Genomic DNA, 13,933 nt, shown 5'->3' with positions numbered 1-13,933 from the left:
GTTTTTCTCAATTCTCATTGCATTGTTTACCCATATCTCATTGCATGTTTACCCATATCTTCAGAGAAAAATCACTTCTACTGTCGTGGTAAACAACCTGCTTCTCTATTTATAATGGTCTGGCCCTCTAGCAACTTCAGTGTGAAATTATAGCTAATTTCTTTCTGCCCTTTATTTCGTGATCTAGGCAAAAGTTTGATCCATATGACTACAAACGATATGCATGCAATAGTGCTGAAAACAAAGATGTAGCTCCCAAACTTTAAATGAAAGTTTTGCATGCTGAAGTACCTTCAAGGAGACAGTATAAAAAGTAAGAAACAGGACGCCCTAGCCAATGTGGGTCAATGGTTAGAATTCTGGCCCTAGCTCTGAAGGGTCGTGGGTTTGATTCCAGCTCCAGGGCTCACACCTGGGTGGCAGGTTCAATCCTTGGCCTCGGTTGGGGTGCATGCAGGTCTCTCCCCCCACCCCCATTTCCACTCTCTAAAAATCAATGGAAAAATATTCTCAGATGAGGATTAACAAAAATTTAATAAAATTAGAGGGTGAAGAAGGATTACAGGAAGTCCTTTGAAAATATAAAAAGCATCATCAATTTCACTGAAGATTAGGATGTTGTTAAACAGTTATGAATGGGGATAGGAACTATGGATGTGAGCTATAGTTTATGTAGTAAAAGCTATTACACATTATTTTTTATTACTCTTGCTTGTCTATCTTCTAGGTTTTCAATGAATATCTATTATAAAGTGTTCTACAATTTAACCATTTTCATAACAAAAAGTGAAAATCCTATTATTCCACAGATAAATATTTTAAGAAAGAAAGAAGGAAAATCTAAGGCCCCTAGGGTCAATGTGAAAAATACTCTAGCTAAGATCATGTTACAGGTGTTTTTTTTTATAGCAATCCATTTTCTTATGCTTGCTCCTAAATTGCTATTTTTATCAGATTTTAATGGAGGGAGAGACACTACTTTGTTAGAAAACACCATAAAAATAAATACAGTCCTAGCTAGTTTGGCTTAGTGGATAGAGTGTTGGCCTTCGCAATGAAGGGTCCCAGATTCATTTTGGGTCAAGGGCACATGCCTGGGTTGCGGGCTTGATCCCTGGTGGGGGTGCGTGCAGGAGGCAGCCAATCAATGATTCTCTTTCATCATTGATGTTTCTATCTCTGTTGGGGAAGATTCCTCTCTGAAATCAATAAAAATATTAAATAAATAAATACAAAAACCATGCAGGTAATCATCTCACTAAACAAGTATCACTATAAAAAGGGTTAAATCAAATCAAATCAAAGTTCTTGCTGACAGCTCATTACAAAAGTCAAGGTACATATACATTTTTAGGTGTCATCTCTGTAACAAAGAAGCAATCACTCTTTTTAAAAACATTTTTTAATATTTATTTTTTCATTTCTAGTTTACCTTTATTATCCTATATAATAAAAGGCTAATATGCAAATTGACTGGATGGTGGAACCACTGGTCACTATGACGTGCACTAACCACTAGGGGGCAGACGCTCAATGCAGGAGCTGCCCCCTGGTGGTCAGTGCACTCCCATAGGGTTAGCACTGCTCAGCCAGAAGCCCTGAGTTGGGCTAATGGCTGGCGAGCACAGTGGCAGTGGCAGGAGCCTCTCCCACCTCCGCGGCAGCACTAAGGATGTCCGACTGCCGGCTTAGGCCCGCTCCCGGGGAGCAGGACTAAGCTGTCAGTCAGACATCCCCCAAGGGGTCCCAAACTGAGGGACCCCCCCCCCTCCCCAAGTGCACGAATTTTGTGCACCGGGCCTCTATTTTATATTAGTTTCAGATGTACAGAAAGTTGTTAGACATTTACATAATTTATAAAGTGATCCCCCTCATAAATCTAGTACCCACCTGGCATGATACATAGTTATTACAATATTATTGCCTATATTCCCTAGGCTCTACTTTAAATCTCTTGACTATTTTGTAACTACCAATTGTACTTCTTACTCCCTTCTCATTTTTCACCCAGCCCCTCCCCCATCCCATATTGCAACCATCAGTTTGTTCTCCATCTATCAGTCAGTTTGTCCATTTATATTGTTTAGATTCCACATAAAAATAAAATCATATGAGATTTGTCTTTCTCTGTCTGACTTATTTTACTTAGTATAATACCTTCTAGGTCCATCCATGTTACTGCAAATGGTAAGATTTCATTCTTTTTTATGGCCGAGTAATATTCCATTGTATATATGTACCACTTCATCTTTATCCAATCATCTATTGATGAGAACTTAGGTTGCTTCCATATCTTGGCTATTGTAAATGAACACAAGAGATGCATATATCTTTTCTAATTAGTGTTTTAGATTTCTTCTTTAGACAGACACCCAAGTAGTTCTATTTTTAATTTTTTGAGGTACCTCCATAAAGTTTTCCATAGTGGCTGCACAAATTTGCAATCCCAACAACAATATATAAGGGTTCCCCTTTCCTACATTCTTGCTAATACTTGTTGTTATGTTGATTTATTCATGATAGTCATTCTGACAGGTGTGAGATAATATCTGAATGTGGTATTAATTTACATTTCTCTGATGATTAGTGATGTTCAACATCTTTCCATATGTCCATTGCCTATTTGTATGTTCTCTTTGAAGAATATCTACTCAAGTCCTCTGGCATGTTTTTTGTTGTTGTTGATTTGTATGTCTTTATGAAATTTGAATATTAACCCATTACCAGATGTATCATTGGCCAATATCTCCTCCCAATCAACTGGATGTCTTTTCACTTTGTTGATGGTTTCTTTTGCCGTGCAAAAACATTTCAGCTTGATGTAGTCTCATTTGGTTATTTTTTTGTTTGTTTCTCTTGCCCAAAAAACTATATGAACAAAAATATTACTAAGAGTAATGTCAGAGAGTTTACTGCCTGTGTTTTCTTCTAGGAGTTTTATGGTTTCAAGTCTTACATTTGATTCTTTAATCCATTTTGAGTTTACTCTCGTATATGGTATAAGAAGGTGGTCTAGTTTCATTTCTTTGCATGTATCTGTCCAGTTATCCCAACACCACTTATTGAATAGATGTCTTTACCCCACTGTACAGGGTTGACAAAAGTAGGGTTACAGTTGTTTATATGGATAAAGACATGCATGTTATTATTACAATAGCTTTATTACTAAAAATAATGTCACAATGGCACAGTGTACTTAGGTACAATCTCCTAAGTGCTCAAATTGCCTATCTTCATTATTGACACATTCTTGTAGCATACTTGCTATACTCAAGCACACTTTAGTAGAGACCTACTTTTGCCCCCCTCCTCCTGTATGTTCTGGCCTCCTTTGTCATAGATTAATTGACCATACAGGTATGGGTTTATTTCTGGGCTATTCTGTTCCGTTGATCTACGTATGTGTCTGTTTGCATACCATTTTAAATACTTTAGCCTTATAGTACAATTTGGTACAAGGTAGCATGATACCTCCAACTTTGTTCTTCTTTCTAAAGATTGCTTTGGCTATTCGGAGTCTTTTGTGGTTCCATATAAATTTTAGAATTATTTGTTTTAGTTCTATGAAAAATGCCATTGTATTATATATGACTGTTTTCTTAATTTCTCTGATAGTTCGTTATAGGTGCATAAAAATGTGACCAATTTCTATATATTAGTTTTGTATTCTGCTACTTTACGGAATTCACTTATCAGTTCTAGTTGCTTTTTAGAGGAATCTTTAGACTTCTCTCTATATAGTATCAAGTCATCGGCAAATTATGACAGTTTAATTTCTTCCTTACCAATATGGATGTCCTTATATACTTTTCTTGTCTGATGGCTGTGACTAAGACTTCTCGTATTATGTTAAATAAAAGTGGTATAAGTAGGCATCCTTGTTTTTAATCTTAAGGAAAATGCTTTTAGCTTTTCCTTACTGAGTATGAAGTTAGCTCTGAGTTTGTCATAAAAGGCCTTTATTATGTTGAGGTATCTTCCCTCTGTTACATTTTGTGAGAGTTTTTATCACAAATGGACACTGGATACTGTCAAATGCTTTTTCTGCATCTACTGATATGATCATATGATTTTCATCATTTGTTTATGTAGTGTATCACCTTAATTAATTTGTGGATATTAAACCAACTTTGCATCCCAGGAATAAATTTCCCTAGATTACAGTGTATGATCCTCTTAATGTATTTCTGGGTTTGGTTTGTTAATATTTTGTGGAGAATATTTGCATCCGTGTTCATCAGAGAGATTGGCCTATAATTTTCTTTTTTTGTAATGTCTTTGTCAGGTTTTAGAATCAGGGTACTCCTTCACAGGAGGCCTAACATGCTGCTGCTGCCATGTCTCTAGTGATTCCTGAGAAGTTCCAGCACATTTTGTGAGTATTCAACACCAATATTGATGGCCAAAGGAAAACAGACTTTATCATCACTGAAATTAAGGATATGGGGCAAAGATATGCTCATGTGGTGTTGAGGAAAGCAGACATCAATCTCACCAACAGGGCAGGAAAGCTCAGAGAGGATGAGAAGGAATGTGTGATCACCATTATCCACAGAATCCACACTAGTACCAGATTCTAGACTGGTTCTTGGACAGAAGGATGTGAAGGACAGAAAATAAAGCCAAGTCTTTGCCAATGGTCTGGACAACAAACTTCATGAAGACCTGGAGCAGCTGAAGAAAATTCAGGCCCACATAAGGCTGCACCACTTCTGTGGTCTTCATGTTCAAAGCCAGCACACCAAGGCCATGGGATGCTGGGGTTGCAGTGTGGGTGTGTCCAAGAAGAAATAAATCTATAGGCCTTGTATGTTAATAAATAGCTTATACACCTAAAAATATGACCTTAGGAGCCATCCCTCCTCTTGCATTTTTTTGAAACAGTTTAAGGACAGATATCAATTCTTCTTTGAATGTTTGGTAAAATTCACCTGTGAAGCCATCTGGTTCAGAACTTTCGTTTACTGGGAATTTTTTATTTCGTCAATTACCAGTCTATTCAGATTTTCTGTTTCTTCTTGATTCAGTTTGGAAGAGTGTACGTTTCCAGAATTTATCCATTTCTTCCAGATTGTCCAATTTGTTGGCCTATAACTATTCAAAGTATTTCTTATAATCCTTTGTATTTGTTTCAGTATTCACTTCTCCTCTTTCGTTTCTGACATTATTTGTGTCCTCTCTCTCTCTCTTTTTTCTTGATAAGTTTGGTTAAAGGTTTATTAATTTTATCTTTTCAAAGAACCAGCTCTCAGTTTCATTGATCTTTTGTAATTTTTAGACTCTATTTCATTTATTCACACTCTGGTATTTCCTTCTGCTAATTTTGGCCTTTGTTTGTTGTTTTTTTTCTAGTTCCTTTAAGTGTAAAGTTAGGTTGTTTGAGATTTTTCTTGTTTCTTGAGGTAGGATTGTAATGCTATTAATTTCGCTCTTATAATTGCTTTCATTGTTCCTCATAGATTTTGGGTTGTGTTTTATTTTTGTCTCTTTGGATTTCTTTCTTGACCTCATTGATTTCTTCCTTGATCTCACTGTTAACCCATTCATTATTTAGTAGCATGTTACTTAGCCTCCAAGTATTTGTGTGTTTTCATTTTCTTCTTGTAACTGATTTCTAATTGTGGTTGAAGAAGATGCTTGATATAATTTCAACCTTCTTAAATTTATAGAGATAGTTTTGTAGTCTATATTAGAAAATGTTCCATGTGCACTTGAAAAGAATGCATATTCTGATGCTTTGGTGTAAAGTGCTATTAAAATATCCATTAAATACATATTGTCTAATATGTCACTTAAGGCTGCTGTTTCCTTGTTGCTTATCTGCCTGGATGTTCTATCCTTTGATGTCAACAGGGTGTTAAAGTCCCCTGCAATTATTGTATTACTGTTGACATATCCCTTTAAGTCTGTCAATATTTACTTTATGAATTTAGGTATGCCTAGGTTGGGTAAATGTTTATGTTTATAAGGGACTTATCCCTATATTATCATGTAGCTTCATTCTCTGTCTCTTGTTACAGCCTTTGTTTTAAAGCCTACTTTGTGTAAGTATTGCTACCCTAGCTTTTTTGTTGTTTGTTTCTATTTGCATGAAATATCTTTTCCCATTCCTTAACTTTCAGTCTGTGTGTGTCTTTCAATCTGAAATAGGTCTTCTGTAGACAGCATATGTATAGGTCTTGTTTTCTTATCCAGTCAATTATCCTATGTCTTTTGATGGGAACATATAATCCATTCACATTTAAGGTGATTACTAACAGGTATGTAGTTGTCAGTTCCTTATTTATATATTTTCTTCTTTTTTTTAAAAAAATGTTTTTATTGATTTCAGAGAGAGGAAGGGAGAGGAAGAGAGATAGAAACACTGATGATGAGAGAGAATCATCAAACAGCTGCCTCCTGCACGGCGTCTACTGGGGTTCAAATCCACAACCCAGGCACATACCCTGACCTGGAATTGAACCAGTAATCTCCTAGTTCATAGGTCAACGTTCAACCACTGAGCTACACTAGCTGGGCTCTTCTTCTTCTTCTTCTGAAAGAATTCCCTTTAACATTTTTGTAATACTGTTTTCTTGTCTAGGAAGCTCTTTATCTCTCCTTCAATCTTAAATCCTTGCTGGGTAGAGTAATCATGGTTGCAGGTCCTTGCTTTTCATCACTTTAAATATTTCATGGCAACCATTTTCTAGTGTGCAAAGTTTCTGTTGAAATATCAACTGACAGTCTTATGGATGCTGTTTTATAGGTAACTAACTGCTTTTCTCTTACTGCTTTTTCTTTTGAAAATGTTTTTACTATGATTTTAGGGAGAGAAGCAGGGAGAGGGAGTGAGATGGAAACATTGATGAGAGAAACATCAATCAGCTGCCTCCTTCACACCCCCTTACTGGGGATCGAGTCCACAACCAGGCAATGCCCTGACTGGAAATTGAACCAGCGACCTCTTGGTGCATAGGGCAATGCTCACCAACTGAGCCACACTGGCCAGGTGTCTCTTGCTCTTTTAAGATTTTCTCTTTGGCCCTGGCCAGGTAGTTCAGTTGGCTGGAGCATCATGTTGTACACCAAAGGTTGTAGGCTTGATTCCCTGTCAGGGATGTACCTAGGTTGCGGGTTTGATTCCAAGTTGGAATGTATACAGGAGGTAACCAATCAATGTCTCTCATATCAATGTTTCTCTCTCTCCCTGCCCCTTCCTTTCTCTCTCAAATCAATACAAACTTGTCCTCAGGTGAGGATTAAAAATAAAGGTTTGTCTTTAACCTTTGGTATTTTAATTATGCTAGTCTTGGTGTGGATCACTTTGGGTTCACTTTGTTGGTGACTCTGCATTTCCTGGGATGTGTGTCTATTTTCTTTACCAGGTCATGGAAATTTTCAGTCATTATTTCATCAAATAGATTTTCAAAACCCTGGCTCTCTGTTCTTTCCTTCTGGTACTACTATAGGCAAATTTTGGTATGCTTAATGGTGTCCCAGAGGCCTCTTAACTTTCCTCATTTTTTAACATTCTTTTTTCCTTTTGCTGTTCTGATTGTTCCCCACTACCTTACCAGGTGTACCGGTTAATAATGTGGATTTTGTAATCAAAGAAAGCACGATAATTTCAAGAGAAACATCAAAAGTGCTTTATTCAAAGTAATGTCCATCGCTAGCTACACACTTCCCCCATCTTTCAGGTAATTTGTGGATACTGTCCCAATAGAACTTTTCTTGTTTTGAGGCAAACCATTCAGAGACCCAATTTTCCACTTCTTCATACGTTTTGAAGTGCTGCTCAGAAAGTGCGTGTGCCATCGATCAGAACAAGTGGTAATCTGAAGGAGCAAGGTCTAGTGAATACAGCAGGTGAGTTAATACTTCCCAGGCAAGATCTTTTAATGTGTCTTTAACTGGTTTTGAAGTGTGTGATGGTGCGTCATCATGACGCAAAATTACTTTGCCATGTCTTCTGGCCCATTCTGGTCGTTTCATGATCAAAGCGTGGTTCAAACTGATTATTTGTTGTTAGTAGCGATCAGTATTAATGGTTTCACCTGGTTTTAGAAGCTCATAATACACACCTTCCTGATTGCACTAAACGCGGAGCATTGTCTTCTTTCTGAAGCGATTTGGCCTTGCAGTTGATGTTGATGGTTGACTTGGATCAACCCATGACTTTGTGCTCTTGGGATTCTCAAAATAAATCCACTTTTCATCGCCAGTCACAATTCGATGCAAAAAAGACTTTCGTGTCGTTGAAGCAACATTTTACTGATGACTTTTCGGTTTTCCATTTGTCTTTCATTCAGTGGCACCCATTTTCCTTTCTTTAAAATCTCTCCCATTGCTTGTAAACAATCAGAAATTGTTTGCTGAGCAACGTTTAATCTTTCTGCAAGTTGTTTTTGAGTTTGATACACATATTCATCCAATAATGCTTGTAATTGTTAGTCTTCAAACTTTTTCGGTTGACCTGGACATTCTTTGTCTTTCACATCGAAATCATCACTTTTAAAGTGTTTAAAGCAGTGTTTACAAGTATCTTGAGATGGAGCATGTTCATCATAAGCTTCCCGAAGTATATGATAACTTTCAGCAGCAGTTTTCTTCAAAATAATGAATTAAAACTTCCCGCAAATGCTCTATTTTTGACACGAAATTTGACATTTTTAAGCGTAAAAATATCTATGATGTGCCCTAACCGGTTTGGCTCAGTGGATAGAGCATCGGCCTGTGGACTAAAAGATCCCAGGATGGATTCTGGTCAAGGGCATGTACCTTGGTTGCGGGCACATCCCCAGTAGGGGGTGTGCAGGAGGCAGCTGATCGATGTTTCTCTCTCATCGATGTTTCTAACTCTCTATCCCTCTCCCTTCTCTCTGTAAAAAAATCAATAAAATATATGTTTTTTAACAAATATCTATGATGTTAACACCTTCAGAAAATTTGACATATGAAGTTTTGAAGCTTGCTGTCAATATAACAAAACAGCATACATATAAAATCGCATATATATCAACATATGTGTAACTCCATCTATTGAAAAAAATCCGCATTATTAACTGGTACACCTGGTGTCTTCCATATCACTGATTCCATCCTCTGCTTCATCTATTCTACTCTGATTCCTTCTAGTGTATTCTTTATTTCTGACTGGTTCTTTTCTATGGTTTCTATGTTCTTTTATTGCTTTTTGTTTTTGTTAATCCTCATCTGAGGATATTTTCTCATTGATTTTTTAGAGAGTGGAAGGAAAGGGGAGAGACACAGAGACAGAAGCATCCATGTAAGAGAGCCAAACCGGCTACTGAGCAAAACTGGCTAGGGCTCTATGTCCTTTTCTATGCTTACTTTCTCTTTGTTGAAGTTCTTTCTCTATGTTCCTTGAGAAGTCTTATAACCAGTGCTTTGAACTCTGTGTCTGGTAGATTGCTTGCTTCCATTTATTCAGTTCTTTTTTTCTGGAGTTTTCTCCACTTCTTTAATTTGGGACATGTTTCTTTGTCTCCTCACTTTGGCTGCCTCTCTGTATTTGCTTCTATGTATTAGGCAGATCTGCTATGTCCCCTGGTCTTGGCAGGGTAGCTTTATATATAAGGGACCCAGTGACCCTCTTTAGCCACCTGAGCCCGGTGCTCCAGGAGTGTCCCTTGTGTGGATTGTGGGTGTCCTCTTATTGCAGTTAAGCCTTGATAGCTGTTTGCTAATCAGTGAGTAGGGATGATCCTCAAGCTAACTGGCTGTGAAGACTGGCCACAACCACAGTGTGAGGTGACCCTACAGAGTGGGATTCACCCCAGTGGGGCTCTGGTGCCCAACAAGACCTTGGGTATGCCATTCATGGAGCTAATTAGGTAGTGTTCTATTGTGGTCTGAGACTGGCTACCAGGTGTGTTGATTCTGGGGCCTCTTAGAAGGGACTCCAGTGCAGGCCAAGGTCATCTGCTACCTGTGCTCAGCCTCTGGTGCCTTTCAAGCTGCTTTTCCTTCACTGGAGCCCAGCGTAAGAGCCTGTGAGTGAGCCTGTGCATGGGTCCTTTAAGAGGACACCTGGATTTTCAGCAACACTCCATCTCATGGGGACAGAATCCTCACTGATTTCACAGCCAGCTGCTGGCTCTGGAGCCCTGGGGTGTGGAGCTGCAACCCCTCGCTCCTTAAGGGAGCACCCATATAGACAAGATAGTACTCCCGATTCTCAACCACTACACGTGGGTATGTGACCAGCCTGTTTCGTGTCTTCATCCCTCTTATAGGTCTCAAAGTGGCCTCTACTTTATATCCTTAGTTATAGAAGTTCTGTTCAGCTAGTCTTTACGTGGTTCTCCAGGTTGAGTGCTCTATAATTTAGCTGTAATTTTGATGACATCATGGGAGGAGGTAAACACAGCACTTACCTACTCCACCATCTTGACTGGAACACCAAGAAGCAATTACTCTTAAACCCCTTTACCCTTTCAAACATTCCACCACTTAAGCTCTAAGACCACTAACAAAAATTAAACAAGAAGCTAAAGTGTTGTGTTAAGAACACAACAAGTCCTTTCTCCAGTTTTAATAAAGATAGAGATAAAGGATGGTCATATGATGGGTAGGCGGGAAGATAGATATGGTAAGCAATCAGCTTTACCCGTTCAGACTTTATGATTAAAAGCAGGGTTTCTCTAAAACCATTCACTGCATTATCAAGAAACATCCCACTGAGTTGTATTTTTTTTTTAAACCATCTTACTATGAGCCCTAGAAAATAATTGCCTTTTACACAAGGAACCTGCCTCTGTGTTGGTCAACTATGTGGTTTAAAATGAAATGATCTTTAAAGTCCTTTTCAGCAAGAAGGAATGAAACAATTAAGGTTCTATCAGAACTTTATCTTTTCATAGAAACCACTCAGTAAAGAGTAATGGCTTTTAGATCAAATAGGTCTGACTTTAATCATAGGTAGCTATTATACTTTGTCCAAACTGTTTATTATCTCTGAAACTTTATGAACTTCCATTTCCTGAAATGCAAAGTACTGACCTCACAGGATTACCATGACAATACACTGCTAAATGAAACTTAAAGCTCCTAGTAGAGTGAATCCACAGAGTAATCACTCAAACGGTAGTTACTACAATGATTAATACTGACAGTTCTATAATTTTGTCATCTACAGTTCACAACCAAAAGGCAGGCAGTACAACAGTGAAAATTTAAAATCTTTATAGGGTGATACTCATAAATTACTGAGAACAATTTACCTTTTCCCCCCTCCACATCTAACATCATATTCTAATTGGAATCAAGGAAAAAGTGCCTTTCCCTCTCCCCCTTTTAGAAGAAAAGGAATGCAATCAATCCTTCTCAAAATGAAGGTATTCTAAAAGTACCTACCAAAAACATTAATATTGTAAAGGTACAGTCTGTAGAATTGATGGACCAAGATACTTCCAAATAGCAAACAGACTTGTTAAATTAAGTAATTTTTAATGCAGTATAATTTGTACTATAATACTCCTTAAAAACCAAGCTTTTTTAGCAAAATTTAAAATTTCCAAACAGATATTCTCCCATGGTTGTACTATATTTGCTAGATCAAAGTAACCAAGGAAATGTTCCATTTTCTCTTAGGTTATCATAAAGATGACTAAATTAATTTTTATTATGTTTAGCATTCCCTTTAAATAATCAACAGGGTCATGATTTATATGTTTTTAAAAAGTTCAAATAATATAATCATATCCAGCAGAGACAACCTCTGCAAGGTATGCTCATGTGTTCTTCAAGAGATAAATATTTTTTAAGGTAATATAATTCAGGTGAGATCAGCAAACAGAAGGTGATCAAGTTAAATTTCAAAAAGACTGGCAAATTAAATACATCTTGAGCTAATTTAAGTGAAGGTTCAGAACAGTATGTGTTTCAAAATATCTCTCTACACAGATATACCCCTGAGTTCATATGCACAAATTATGCCTAAAGTAAATACAATAAACTCCTAACAGCAGTCAGCTCTGGAGGAACTGGATGTTTAAGGGTAGTGGGAGTAAGACTTTTTCTTCATTATCTATTTGTACAGATTGAATTTTATGTGTATGAGAATATACCATGGTGGGAGCATGGACAAAAGGAAATAAAATAGGAAGTAGAAAGTAGCCACGCTTGGTTCCTACATACATGATTAGAAAATAAAGCAAACAAGAAGTCCACATCAAAAATAATAACAATTTTATGGAGCACTAAGAATGAAGTAGTATGCCCAAGACAATGCTTTATCTTCATTGCCTCATCTCTTTTTCAAAACTAAGTAAATCACAAACCTACATATATTTATCTACAAAGTGACTGCATACCATAAAAACTGGAGAAATGTTGCACAATAAGGATCTCTTTTGCAAAAAATACACATAGTTTATACCTATTCTATTCAAACACATTGGAATGTCCCGTGTTGTAACACTTTTCCAAGAATCAATTTAACATACAGCATAATAACAACAGTACACAAACATACAAATTTGTGTTCTCTTGTATTTGCTTCCACTACTGCTGCATAAGGGAAATTTCCTATCACATTCTTTGTTTCTAAAAATGTACCACAATGTCAACTGATGATTCATGGGGTCACACTCCAAATTCTTATGTACTAAAGAAAGCAGGACACAAGTCTTACACATCTATTGTAAAGACTATCAAATCAGGAGTTTTTTTAATAAGGTAACAATAGGTGGTATTTATTTAAACAGATGTGAGAAATTAAAAAAAACAACAACACCTGAAAATTGCACAAGGATTAATAAAATTATTTTCCCTTGTTTCCTCTCCTAAGACCTGGTAGGGTTTTATTTTTCTTAATTCAGAACATACAAAGAGTGAATATTTTGGGTATTTTGGGGATACTGATAGGTATAAACTCAAGTTGGTACAAACTTAACAAACTCCCTGCTTCATGAAAAGCCAAAATGATTTTCCATATGCCTTGCTTCTCTTAATTCCTGCCTACTTTTATTATTTCTTCATTGAACAAGAAATCTCCAAAAGAGAGTACAAAAGGGCAAGAAACAAAGATGACACTGGGTGTTCTTTTGGCCAGGATTAGTTAAAAATTTCCCTGGTGAAGAAAACAAATTATTAATAGCTGAAAGGAACTCTGGTGACCAGCTGTAGATTTAATCACCATAACAGACTTGAGATCTGACCATATCATCTTATTTTCTTCCAGGTATTGGCCATTAGACTTTATTAATTGGCTAACTTGTTTAATGTTTATCTCTGCTACTGCCTCCCAGCATGTAAACTCCCTAAGAACAGGGATCCATTTAATCTAGTTCATTGCTATATTTTTACCATATAAACTGTGTCTATCACATTATTGACAAACAGTAAATATTCAGTAAAGAAAAAAGATACATAATCCTGTACTTAGCTATCTCAGGACCCGCACAATCACAAAAATGCTGAAATTTGTTTTCACATGAGAATATTCTTTACTTATAACTTATAATAATAATAAACTTTTGCCTTGTCACAGACTCTCTATGCTTAAGTTCTATCATTTAAATATAATATTTGTTTTGAAATATAGTAGTTGTAATGAAACTGGAATCTTGACATCTCATTTTCTGAGAACAAGAACTTCTACATCATTTTCATATCCCAAATATCTAGGATGGTACACAGTAGAGTAGATAGTCAAATATTTATTGAATAAGTGAATTATTTTAAAAAAATTATAACTGCGTCGATGCCCTCGCTCCGCAGCCTGCGCTCCGCCGGCGGTGGCTCCACCCGACATTGTAGCCCAGCCATCCGATATGGAGCATGCCTTTACCCCGTTGGAACCCCTGCTTCCCACTGTTTCAGATTATGTGATTAACGTGAAATGGAGGGAAGGCATGCATTGAAGCTGGTTGTCAGCAGCGGTTATTCTCAATGTAATTGGCTGGTGTGGTCATTTTGCAATATT

General features: G+C 37.0%; 1 protein-coding gene and 1 pseudogene across 8 annotated transcripts in view; one reads left to right on the top strand and one right to left on the bottom strand.

The window, feature by feature from the left end:
- LNX2 (ligand of numb-protein X 2) overlaps positions 1–13,933 on the bottom strand; it is an 80,961-nt gene that overhangs the window by 53,704 nt on the left and 13,324 nt on the right. For 5 of the 8 annotated variants that reach the window (XM_070409414.1, XM_070409422.1, XM_070409418.1 and 2 more), the window contains exon 1: positions 1,095–1,185. The exons of the other annotated variants lie outside the window; for them this stretch is intronic. The gene's annotated coding sequence lies outside the window, so the exon portion shown is untranslated. Of the gene's footprint in view, positions 1–1,094; positions 1,186–13,933 lie in introns of those variants that run through there. 8 annotated transcript variants of the gene reach the window in all.
- LOC139005228 (small ribosomal subunit protein uS13-like) lies at positions 4,338–4,794 on the top strand (annotated as a pseudogene).

Source organism: Myotis yumanensis, unplaced genomic scaffold, assembly GCF_028538775.1.
Source record: "Myotis yumanensis isolate MYYU_CA2020_CCGP unplaced genomic scaffold, mMyoYum1.0.hap1 SCAF_3, whole genome shotgun sequence".
In the NCBI taxonomy this organism is placed as follows: domain Eukaryota; kingdom Metazoa; phylum Chordata; class Mammalia; order Chiroptera; family Vespertilionidae; genus Myotis; species Myotis yumanensis.
The sequence above is the reverse complement of the archived record's forward strand: the minus strand, read 5'-3'. Positions and strand labels throughout refer to the sequence as shown.